Here is an 11,012-nt window from a genome sequence, read left to right on the forward strand (position 1 = left end):
GACTCTGGCGTACAGTAGAATGCCAAAGTGCAAACTGGTGAATTGAGGGGAATGCTGAAATTGAAAACTCATTTTTCAGCCGTCATAGTAAAAACGATTCAGGTAGGAATTATCAATAGAGGCTAAATCGGAAAAACATTAATGTGGAGTAGGTATGTGTATGAACTTCAGCTATTTTCTACAGGTTTTTTCCTTGAGTCAACTCAGGTTTGGAGTGGAAAACAAACTTTCACGAAGAGGAAGGCTTCGACGAGGATGGGATTCGAACCCACGCGTGCAGAGCACAATGGATTAGCAGTCCATCGCCTTAACCACTCGGCCACCTCGTCTTGAGGGGGTTCAGGTCCTTGATTTTAATGATATGGGTCCTTGCACTCATTTTAAAGACTTGTCACACTGAACAAGTTCTTTTCACCTTCCTCCCGACAGCCTTTCACAATTTGATGATCCTGCCTTAATCAGCAGGTATCTCCAGCCTCAAGTGTCACCATTCCGCAGTATCCACACTTGCTTTCCAGCTTTGGGGAATTTTTTTTTTTCCCTATGCCCTCCAAGTTCTATATTCCCCTTCTGTTTCTTTTCTACTTGCAACGTTCTTTAACCCTCCCCTCGAGTTAGGGGTTACAGTCCTTTTTACTGAAAGCTAAACAGTTGACAATTTTTGCAAGACTTTTCCTCTTGCAAGCATATTTCCACTGTACATCTGTCACAGAATTTTATCCCAGTATTATGTAGTTCTATGCTCAAAGACGCTGTCATGCAATACTGCAACAGAAAATATCTGCATAAATTGAAACCTGAATTTTTGTTATTTCCATTGACAACAAATCTCTAAATGTTTTAGCGATTTTTCTTCTGGCTTGAATTAACTTTACTTTTAATGGTAGCACCCCCCAAAAGACATAAGTAGAAAATTTTGATAAGTAATTTATTATATATGAAAAATAGAATTGCAGAAACTCATCTTTTAAAGAACTGTTAATATTTCCCCTCAGTCAATTACAGTGATCGCCAATGAATACTTCTTATCTCTGGAAGAGGGTTGTTGATGAAAATTAACAGCACAAAAGACCAGTAGTTTGTGATTTTGAATAAGTCAAGGGCTTACAAAAGGCTTTTTGTTATTACTTAGGGCGCATTATTTAAAGTAGAATCTTCAACAAAGTTCCATTAAGTCTATCTAAATTTAATTTTAAAAAGGTATTTATTTAAAAATAAAAGTGATAGCGAGCAGAGGATTTCAGACCATATTCACATTCTTCGACAAACGCAAAAAAAAAAAAATTATGAGTCTTAGCGTATAAAACGAAAACACTTAACCTTCCATGATATATGTGAGTGTTCTCTTTCTTTGAGAGTGTAATGTTAAATGAGGAATTCGTCCCCTCCTCCATCAAATCATGTAAAATATTCAACTAAGATATGGCTGTGTCTTGTTTACAGAAGACTTTGGAGACATCAGTATTTCCAATTGTTCTTTCTGTCATAATAAGATAAATAGAAATTGAGAAGGATTCGCAAGGCAAGATGGAAGCAGAGAGCATTCACATTCCACAAGGAACTATGTGGTCAGGCATATTTTCAAAAAGTGTTTGACTGAAAGGAACTTAAAGAATTCCGTGGTCTCTGTTCCAACAACACTGCGGCTGAGGTGCTCTGTTGCACCCGGGGCTCGCTTCTCTGACCTCCTTTAGCACTAGAGTTTTTCTTAGCTAAATCCCCGGCTTTCTCACCTCGCCCTCTCTTTCCTCTCATCTGTGCCTTTCTCCCAAATCTAACTGCCCCAGCAATTTCTGGGTAACCGAGCTTTCCCAATCTGCCCAGGGAGGTGATTTTTCATGAACTAGTCTTGGCCCAGATCAGAAGGGAATCCTTGCTAGGAAAGGTGGAGGCTACGTGGAGTAAACTCTGATAACTGGGGGCGGAAATCTATTGGTGGGGGGGCGGAAATCTATTCAGCGCATTTTCTCGGGTTCTCTGTCCAAGGAAAACTTGCTGGTGGAAACTTGAAGCAGCATAAATGTGTATTGACTATTGACTATCGCCAGTTGCATCTTCCCGGCCACTTCTATCCCTCAGCCCTTAGAAAGGAAGCTTGGATTCCTTTGAGGTCTTTTCTGAGGACAATTTTCTTTCCCAGACCCATTTCTTGGGTAAATCCTTTTCTCAATTTCCATTTCGACTTTTCTGTCACCAAATTTCGTTTCTTTCTTCTTAGCGACTGCCTATCTGTTATTTCCACAATTGTTTGCAGATCTCTGGAAACTTTGATTTCCATCTAGTTGCAGCAGGGCTCGGTGACTTTCTTGTGCATTTTCTTTCCAGATTTCTCCCTTTTTATCCAAGAAGCAAACTGTGCTCAGCAACAATTAAGTCGTTCTTTGGTTGGTAACTAAAGATACTAGGTTCAAGAGATGTGACTTGGAAATACTAGGAATTAAATTTGGACCAGGAACATTTATGATCAACAGTATGGATTGTGGAGAGATGGAGAAAAAAAAGTCGACAAAAACCTTGGTTCCATCAAGACTTGAACTTGGACTACTGGATTCTGAGTCCAGAGTGCTAACCATTACACCATGGAACCACAGCACACAATGCTTTTCTCTGAAGTTGTAGATGACCTATTTCTCCATTCTTGGGTTTTCTTCCTTTTGTCCCCCTGAGATGTAGACACTTGCTTTTCTTTCCCTAGCATAAGTCATCGTGCTTACCATTTTTGAGTCTAAACTCCAAACCTGCACTCCCAAATGCTTGGAACTCTCCTGTCCACTCGTCCCCCCCCCCCCCCCCAGTGTTTCCTCTTAAGTGGTTTGGGAACATGGTACTCCTGGGCCTTTATTTCTTTGCTGAAAAACAAACAAGTTTGCTTAACAAGACGGGAGTGTATGCGAGGATTTGTGGCCGTGATAACTGCCACACTATGGAAACATGAGTTGGACATCTGCTTTTCTAAGAGATAATTCAATTTTTCTGACTGCTTTGGCACTGATACTATCAGATTGATTGTTTCTTTTCTTTTCTTTTCTTAATAGATATTTATTCCTTTAGTTGAACAACCTGCACACAAAATCAAAATGTATGGAATGTATAGTATAAGATTTTTTCTTTTTTGAGTAGAAAGTGATTTAGGTCTTAGGTCTCATGAAGTTGCATGAGCCTGCTATGAGTATTTTTCTGGAAATCAATTAACTGAGCCTTTTGAAATACCTAGAGAACATAGGTGAAAACTAGTTCAGAGAAACCAATTGAACTTTGAAATCAAACTATTAAATCATCAAACTGAAAATATGACAAAATGGAACAATTTCTCTTCTGTATTTCCTTCACCCTCAAATATACCCTAGGGAACATTACCCTAGTCTCCTAGCAGACATAAAACATAAATGCAACACAATGTGGTAGGATGTTTAAAGTCAATGTGAGCATACAATGGCCTAATTTTGTGAAAAACTATGGATTTTTAGGGTGGTTTGAGCAGAGATGAGAAAAATAACTGTAGATGTGCAAGTTTAGATCAGAAACCATTAACTTAAATTGACACATCTATGACTTTTCCCTGGAGCCTTAAGGAATGGGTAGATCCAAGATGAGTTATTACACTTATTGCCCTGAGAATGATATACACACTTTTAAGCAGCCAAGTATACATTTATTCCCTAATATGGCTGGCTGGAGGATTCATAATGGTCACAAATTAGTGTTAAAGGTTTTTAAGAATCTTGCTTAAAAATAACTTCAATTTTCTAATCTCACACTTGAAAAGTATTTTTCTAATGGCCACTGGCTTTGTAGCTTCCCACTGAAGCACTGATTAGTAGCTTAAAAACTTAAGGTTAATAATTTTTACTTGCTTAACATTCAATTTCTATCAGTTTCAAAGTATAGTGTAAATACCACTACTATAGAATTCAGGACTCAAGATTTCAGGGAGCTATGGGATTGAATCAGGAGCAGTTTTCATCTCCTATGTTAACTTAAAGGGTACAGTGGAGATTGAGGCAATTTTGTTTAGGTTAACCAAGATGGTATTGGGTGACTTTTGGAGAAACAACAGGTGCACAAATTTCCAAAGCAAACCCAATTTAAAAAATTTGTTTGCCAAACTCCAAAAAACCTCCAGCCACTTGACAGTAAACCAGAACATTGTCATCACCCCAGTAAAGCTGAAGGTTTTACCACATGCACCAAACAAATCTACAGGGTAGTTTCAGCACTCTTCTTTTAAAGAATTTATTTTACACTTGTTATACCAGACATCATGTTTTAAACACTGACATTTAACTCCCAGATAAGATAAAGCAATGACAAAAAAAGTTTATCTTATAAGAAACAAGCTACACCACCACTTACTGTCTTTGAACATTATTGCATTTCATAATTTGACAAAGCATTTATGAGACAATCTGCAGACTAGTTTAACAGATAAATAATATCTTTTAGCAGACATGACCTCCTAAATTGTTTATCAAGTTGTGAATTTTGCAAACATTACTTACATTTGCAGTAAGGGTGGAGCTGGAGAGTATCGCACCTTCTCCAAGGTGCATGGCAGAAACCACCAATAGTGTGGTGGCCCTTTCCAAGGCCACGGTTCTTCCAGCCTGCAGATGTCAGCCTACGCATTTCCCTATGCTTGTGGATTGATTTGGTGATCCACTGGGTGTCAGGATTTTTTTCTGATAGCTTTCTGGAATGGATCAATCAATGAGGGTAACCTCAAAAAAAAAATTGTACATCGAATCTTCACCAACTCAGTAAGAATTCCAGACTCTTAGAGCTTCACAGTGGTGTCCAGCTCACGCCTCAGCAAAAGACTGAAAGCTTCGATCAAGTATTAGCTGGTTAACACCATGATGCACAGGCTTGCCATAGATTGCACCCTTAGGAACTGGGCATTTCTGAACACCACGGCACACACGAATCCTACATATAACAACCTTGCTTAGCCTTGTATCCCTGCCTTTGTGCTTTATCCAGTAGGGTGGGGCGGGGAGCCCTGTGGAGCGCAGAGAGCTGGCTGCATTGCCAGCAGGGGACCCTCAGAAGAAAGCACATCATGTCAGACTGCTTCTTCCTCCACAGCTCTTGGGTGTACTTGTATGCACCCATCTTGGCTCATCTGATGGCTGTCGCCAGACCTGATTGGTTTTTCTTATCGAGAAATTATCAAGGTTACTGCTATTTTCTATTTGTTAAAATAAATAATATAGAAATCTATGATTGATTTTATCCTACAAATTAGCAAAAATTTATCCCTGAATCAGTTATTCTTTATTGACACAATGATAATATATTATGGTTTATTTAAAACTATGTTCCAGGTTGCTCTGGTTTGAATAGTTGTCCCCTCCAAAGCACATGCTGAAATTTAATTTTCAATGTTGTAGTATTGAGAGGTAATTGGATAATGAGGGCAGAGTCCTTATGAATGGATCAATCCATTCATTGATTAATGGATTAATGGGTTAAACTGGCAGTGGTAGCTTATATAAGAAGAGGAAGAGAGACTAAACTCATTTCTTTCCTTTCCACCCATGTGATATCCTGCACCATTTGGGGACAGCAGTAACACCACCCCCCTTAAATGGGACTTCTTGGTCTCCACAACTGTAAGAAATAAATTCCTTTTCTTTATAAATTACTCAGTTCCAGGAATTCTGTTATAAGCAATTGAAAACAGACTAAAAATATGCAAATTATTTCTCTAATGTAAATTTTAAAAGAATGTAGATGTTAATTGACTGATCTACTCACTCCACTGGTTTCAAGTATAAATACATGTTAGGTGGAAATGTGAGAAGGGATACTGACTGTAAACTTTCATTAAAAAATTCATTAACATGTGAAAACCCCACACTGTACCCTAGAAGTGCATTAATGTACATAGTTACCGTTCAATAAAAAAAAAAAGGAAAAAAAAATTCATTAACCTGGAGGAGAGGAAAGGGATTGGGAAAATTCCCACCCAACGGGTACATTGCAACCTACAGGTACCTACCCCTATATTAATCTGAAATTTAAAAAAATGCACTAATTTATAAAATGATGCTTCTACACAAATGTGAAACTATTAAGGGACGCACAATCTTTGCATTATATATATAGTATTCAAGAGAGAAAATGTATTCTTTTTGTTGTCTCTTTACTATAAAATTGTAATTGAAGGTGAATTATGCAAATTAATCAAAAGACACACTGGTCTGGGTCCTGGAATCTACACAATCTGGGTGTGATTGTCTTTTTTTCTTTTAAGTCTTGAACAGGCACTCCACAATTTGGAGATATTGCTTCCTACCAAAAGGATTTCTGAAGGGTATCATGTTCTTTGAGATGATTCCCTGAGAGTCTTTCAATCTCCCTTGCCCCAGACGCCCAGAATCAGGCTTAGAATTCAGTAACCTTCCTGTCTTTGGCCTAAGATTTTCCAAGTGACCTCAACTCGGCTTTGTGTGAGCTCTGAGCCCGGATAAGGTCTGAAAATGTGATTCCTGATACCATTCCACAGGCAGCAGACAAGATTTCATGAGCTGTGGTCTACATTGGTTTATACCAGTGATCCTCTCCCAAGTGATAAAACAACGGACTTCAGAAATTGAGAATGCATTATTCCCCATCACTAGACTCTTGGGCGTCTAAACGCATCTGGCACTGAGCCCACTCGCACAAACTCTGACCCCTCCCTTCTTCATTCCCAGTCCTCACCCTGCCTGGCAGACAACTGGGTACACCCAGCTCCTTGTCCCTCAGTTTCTACCCGTCAAGCGCCGCCTTCCACAAAGAGTGAGCATTTTCCAGAATTCCGTCCATCAGCTCCGGGGTATTTTCTGGCTTCTAACTGCTGGAGATCATAGAGCCTTCTACGATCAGATAAACCAGAACAGGACAAGGTAGAGGACATTTTTTTTTTTTTTGAAATGTAGCCTACTTGGAAGCTGTCTAAAATTTTTGCACTGTATTTGAAAGAGAATTTTCTCCCAAGGCATGTTTTTTGGTGTAATAATAACATTGGGACTTCGATATTATTGTCGATTTTAATATATAAATTTTAATATATAAAACAGTACATTAACATTGATAATTTCCTAAAAGAAAAGATCAATTTAACATTGCTAAAACATGTACAGAAAAATTTCTTCTTTTCAAGAATTTCCTCTTCTTGAAAAAAGATGACAGCAGATGCAAGTTTCCATAGAGTGGTGGTTATCATGTTTGTCTCATACCCACAAGGTCCCCGGTTTGAAACCGGGTAGAAATGAGCTTATCATCTTTTGAAGATCTCTTACTGGAACTGCTAATGTACATCTCTAAAAATGTACTATGGAGTTATCCTTCAGTCTTTAAGCTCCTCTTGATTAGGGTGCTAGAGAAGATGAAGTCCTACTAGGTTTTCATGTGCACGTTGTCAGCTGTGGTGTTGATAAGAGGTGTTCCACCATCATTTGGGGTACTGGAGTCTCTATTCTGTTTATAATCTGAAGTATGGCCTGCTGGTTTTCTTCAAAGAGAGGCCCTTTGGGACTTCTACAAGGAAAAGTTCCCCCCATTCGAAACTGAGAGTCCGCGGGTACTCGCGTGGACAACACCGGTCTCCACCAATTTATTTCCAGACAGATATTTTCAGATGTTACATGAATCTTGAGGAAGAAGGAAGAAGAGGACAGAGAACTATGGGGATATCTTCAGGGGAGGAGGCATGGAAAAGAGATTATTCTTCACGGAAGTCTCAGAGGGGCAGAGCCTACTGCATAACCTGCTTGTCATGATGACCTGTTTCCTCCACTGCTTGGTTCCCAGAAGACCTCCAGAACTCGGTTTGTAGCCACCTTTGTTGAATCTTTCCTCTCTGGGTCATTTCTATTGCAGGGTCAATGTCAAATGGCACCTTTGCAGGACGCCAGAGTTGCTTGTTGCGTTGGGCAGGACTGAACCTCCAGGTCCAGGCTGGGCTGCAGTCACTTGCTGCTGGGAAACTCGCTGCAGGGCAATCATCGTACAGTTTCAGGTTTAAGAGGTTCGGCGGAAGTAGTGGCAGGCGCCTGTAGTTCTAACTACTTGGGAGGCTGAGGCAGGAGGATCGCTTGAACCCAGGAGTTTGAGGTTGCTGTGAGCAAGGCTAATGCCATGGCATCCTAGCCTGGTCAACAGAGTGAGAATTTGTCTTATAAAACAAAAAACAAACAAACTACCTCCCCCCCCAACTAATGTAACTGCATATTAAACTATGATAAATGCCATATAGTTAAATACTATGCTTGCATCTTTAAAAGGGACTAAATAACTTTTCTGTTTTGATATGGAAAAATTACAAAAATTAGTTCTAGGTAAAGAAAAATTAGAAGGGACAGAAGAAGTGTGGATAAAATGCTACTGTCTGTGAAGAAAAAAAATAGTTGTATAACTTTGCTTATGCATTTAAAATTCCTGAAATGATAAACATGATACTAAAAACAATGGAAACATTTTTAGGGGAGCAAAGACTGGGTAATATTGGGCTCACAGAAAGATTGGCTTTAACGGCCTCTGGAATGGTGTCTAGAGCCTCGTTTCTAGAACTCATTAATACCAAGATCACTTCTCTTACCTTTAATCTCTTGACGATTTGAGAAAGGAGGTTGGTTGGTTTAGGACTACTTTGGAAAGACAATTTATAAGTGACCATTGTTTTGCGGTCACTCTGGAAATCTGAGGCAACAGGTAGGTAGGAAGACTCCCTAACTGATCAAGTCTGGCCCTGGGGTCTCCTGGCGTAAATCAGATTTGTTGGGAATATCTTTCAGGCACCAATGTGCATGGACTCGCTAGTAGTAGTAGTGATTCATCATGTCACACATGGTCCATACTACCTACTAGACATTTAAAGAGCAGTAAACATTTCCATGGATTCCCAATTTGAAAAGTTTAAGCCTATTTCAGGTCTATGAATACGGCTTAAAATCAATGTTCTTTCTTTTCTTTTGGTTTTGTTTTAAGAGAAAGGTTTTAATTATTTTTATTCAGGATGGAAAGCAGTAAAGAAAGTTTTTTTTTCCTTTGTGTGACAACGGAAAGTTATGTTTATATACACAATATTTTCAAAGACGGAGGAAGGAACGTTTTCTGTTGAGAACAGCTGTAAAGAAGAGAACTGCCACCTTGTTCAACCGGCCGGTTAGCTCAGTTGGTTAGAGCGTGGTGCTAATAACGCCAAGGTCGCGGGTTCGATCCCCGTACGGGCCATTTCTTTACATTTTTACATCAGTGTACAATGCTTCGCGAAATTTTGTTCTGCAAAATTCCAAATCCATTGCCCTCTCTGTTTCTTAACCCACTCACAACCCAACTCTCCTCCCAAGTTCCCGAACATTTCACATTTTCCGTTTCCTCTAAGAGTTATACCCATGGGGCAGACGGTCCAAGACTGGGAGCCCTGTATAATGGAGAAAAAAAAAGTGAAAAGAGTTTTTGACTATTTTTTTAAAGAAAGTTTATTTGATTTCAAATTGTCTTTTTAAAGTAGTCCCGAAACCAATCTCCTCTCTCAAGTCATGAAGAGATAAAAGGTAAAAGCAGAAATTCTTGAAAGTTTGTTCTTTTAGACGTCTCTGAAGACCCTTTCAGAGTTAGCTGACAGCTGATTGCCCTAGGAGAGAGCTATGATAGTGGGTAGATGGGCTAAGATACACCAAGAAATGGAAACAGTAAGAGAGCAGAGTTTGTGTTCCTTATAACAGACTAATTTGAATTCAAGTCCCAAAATATTAAACATGACAAAAGACCAATTTAATGTTAAAGACCTCGAATCCAATCAAATTAGAATCATTATAAATAGCTGTCTACTGAAGAGTACATTAACCAATTTATGAAGTAAAAATTATGGGATACAAGGAGATTTTAAAAAGCAGTAATAATAGAGCCTTGAAATTGGCTCAAGGCGCTGACCCCATACACCGGGGGTGGTTCAGTTCGGCCCTGGCCAAAACTGCAAAAAGGAAAAAACAAACAAACAAAAAACCGATATTCTCAGTATAAGATAGATCAAATGAAACAAAATAATTAAGGATATATAAAAACTTAAAGCATATAATCAAAAGGTAGATCTTATGGATGGATATATATATAAAAAATTCATAATTTGGTATAGATAATACACCTTCTTAACGGCATTGAGAGAAATTGACGATACAGTTTATTAGAAAAAGAAAATTGTGAGTTCCTCAAAGTAGAATATTAACAATCAGCAGCCTATTGTCCTAACATGGACTTGGCTTTATAACACCCTTTAACATTCAGCCTGGACCTAGAGGAGTGTTCTGCTCACCCAATTCCTGATTCGATATGTATAGGGAAAGTGTAAGAGGGCTTAGGTGGGGAGTCAGGACGAGAGAAGGGAGAGGAGGGATAACCGCGTAAAGTGAGAGCGGAGCTAACTTAAGTGAGGACAGTGGGAAGACTCTAACTTTCCTGGAAGGGGTCGGCTTTCTTAACCAATATCCCACCCGCGCCTGGCCACTCCTCACGCGTGCTGGGGGCTCTGCAGAGCCCTGTGAGTCCCATTCCTCTTTCAGAGCCCGGCTCCTCTCCGCTAGAAAGCCGGGAAGCCCTGCGGTCTCGTGGGCTGATGCAGCCGGGTGGGCTGCGCCGAGGCTCCCTAGCCGGAGCGTGGGATGGGGAGTGCAGGGTTGCGCGCTAGCGATGTGAAGCCGCGCGACCGACAAGTTAGGGGCGGCAGTAGGGAGGCCGCGGCGCCTGGCCAAGGACAGTAGTAGTGAGGCAAGGTGAGGCGCGGGGTTCCCCTGTCCTGACCCCAGAGGCCATGGCGGCCAGCAGGGAGGCGGGCGGTGGCACTGTCCTGGGAAAGAGTGCAGACAGCAGGGTGCCGAGCCCGGAGAGAGACTGGGGAGCCTCCCTCTCTCAGGAGCCTAGCTTTCCTCCGCCATCCCCACTCCGAGCGGGTCCTGCTCGCCTTCTCAGCCGGCTGCTGCGAGGGGCCCGCGGTGCTGGGGCCAGCTAAGGGGCGCCGGAGAAGGAAC

The 11,012-nt window shown here is 40.5% G+C and overlaps 3 non-coding genes and 1 pseudogene across 3 annotated transcripts; 1 reads left to right on the forward strand and 3 right to left on the reverse strand.

Annotated features, from left to right (window-relative positions):
• Positions 1-247: 247 nt before the first annotated feature.
• Positions 248-329, reverse strand: TRNAS-GCU. The gene has a single exon. It is a non-coding gene; the product is annotated as a tRNA-Ser (tRNA).
• A 2,186-nt stretch (positions 330-2,515) lies between these two features.
• TRNAL-CAG lies at positions 2,516-2,587 on the reverse strand. The gene has a single exon. It is a non-coding gene; the product is annotated as a tRNA-Leu (tRNA).
• Positions 2,588-4,491: 1,904 nt separating this feature from the next.
• On the reverse strand, positions 4,492-5,112 carry LOC100958982 (annotated as a pseudogene).
• A 4,033-nt stretch (positions 5,113-9,145) lies between these two features.
• TRNAI-AAU lies at positions 9,146-9,219 on the forward strand. Its single transcript has one exon. It is a non-coding gene; the product is annotated as a tRNA-Ile (tRNA).
• Positions 9,220-11,012: the final 1,793 nt, after the last annotated feature.

This window comes from Otolemur garnettii, unplaced genomic scaffold (assembly GCF_000181295.1).
Source record: "Otolemur garnettii isolate 467f Iridium unplaced genomic scaffold, OtoGar3 scaffold00223, whole genome shotgun sequence".
NCBI classification, from domain to species: domain Eukaryota; kingdom Metazoa; phylum Chordata; class Mammalia; order Primates; family Galagidae; genus Otolemur; species Otolemur garnettii.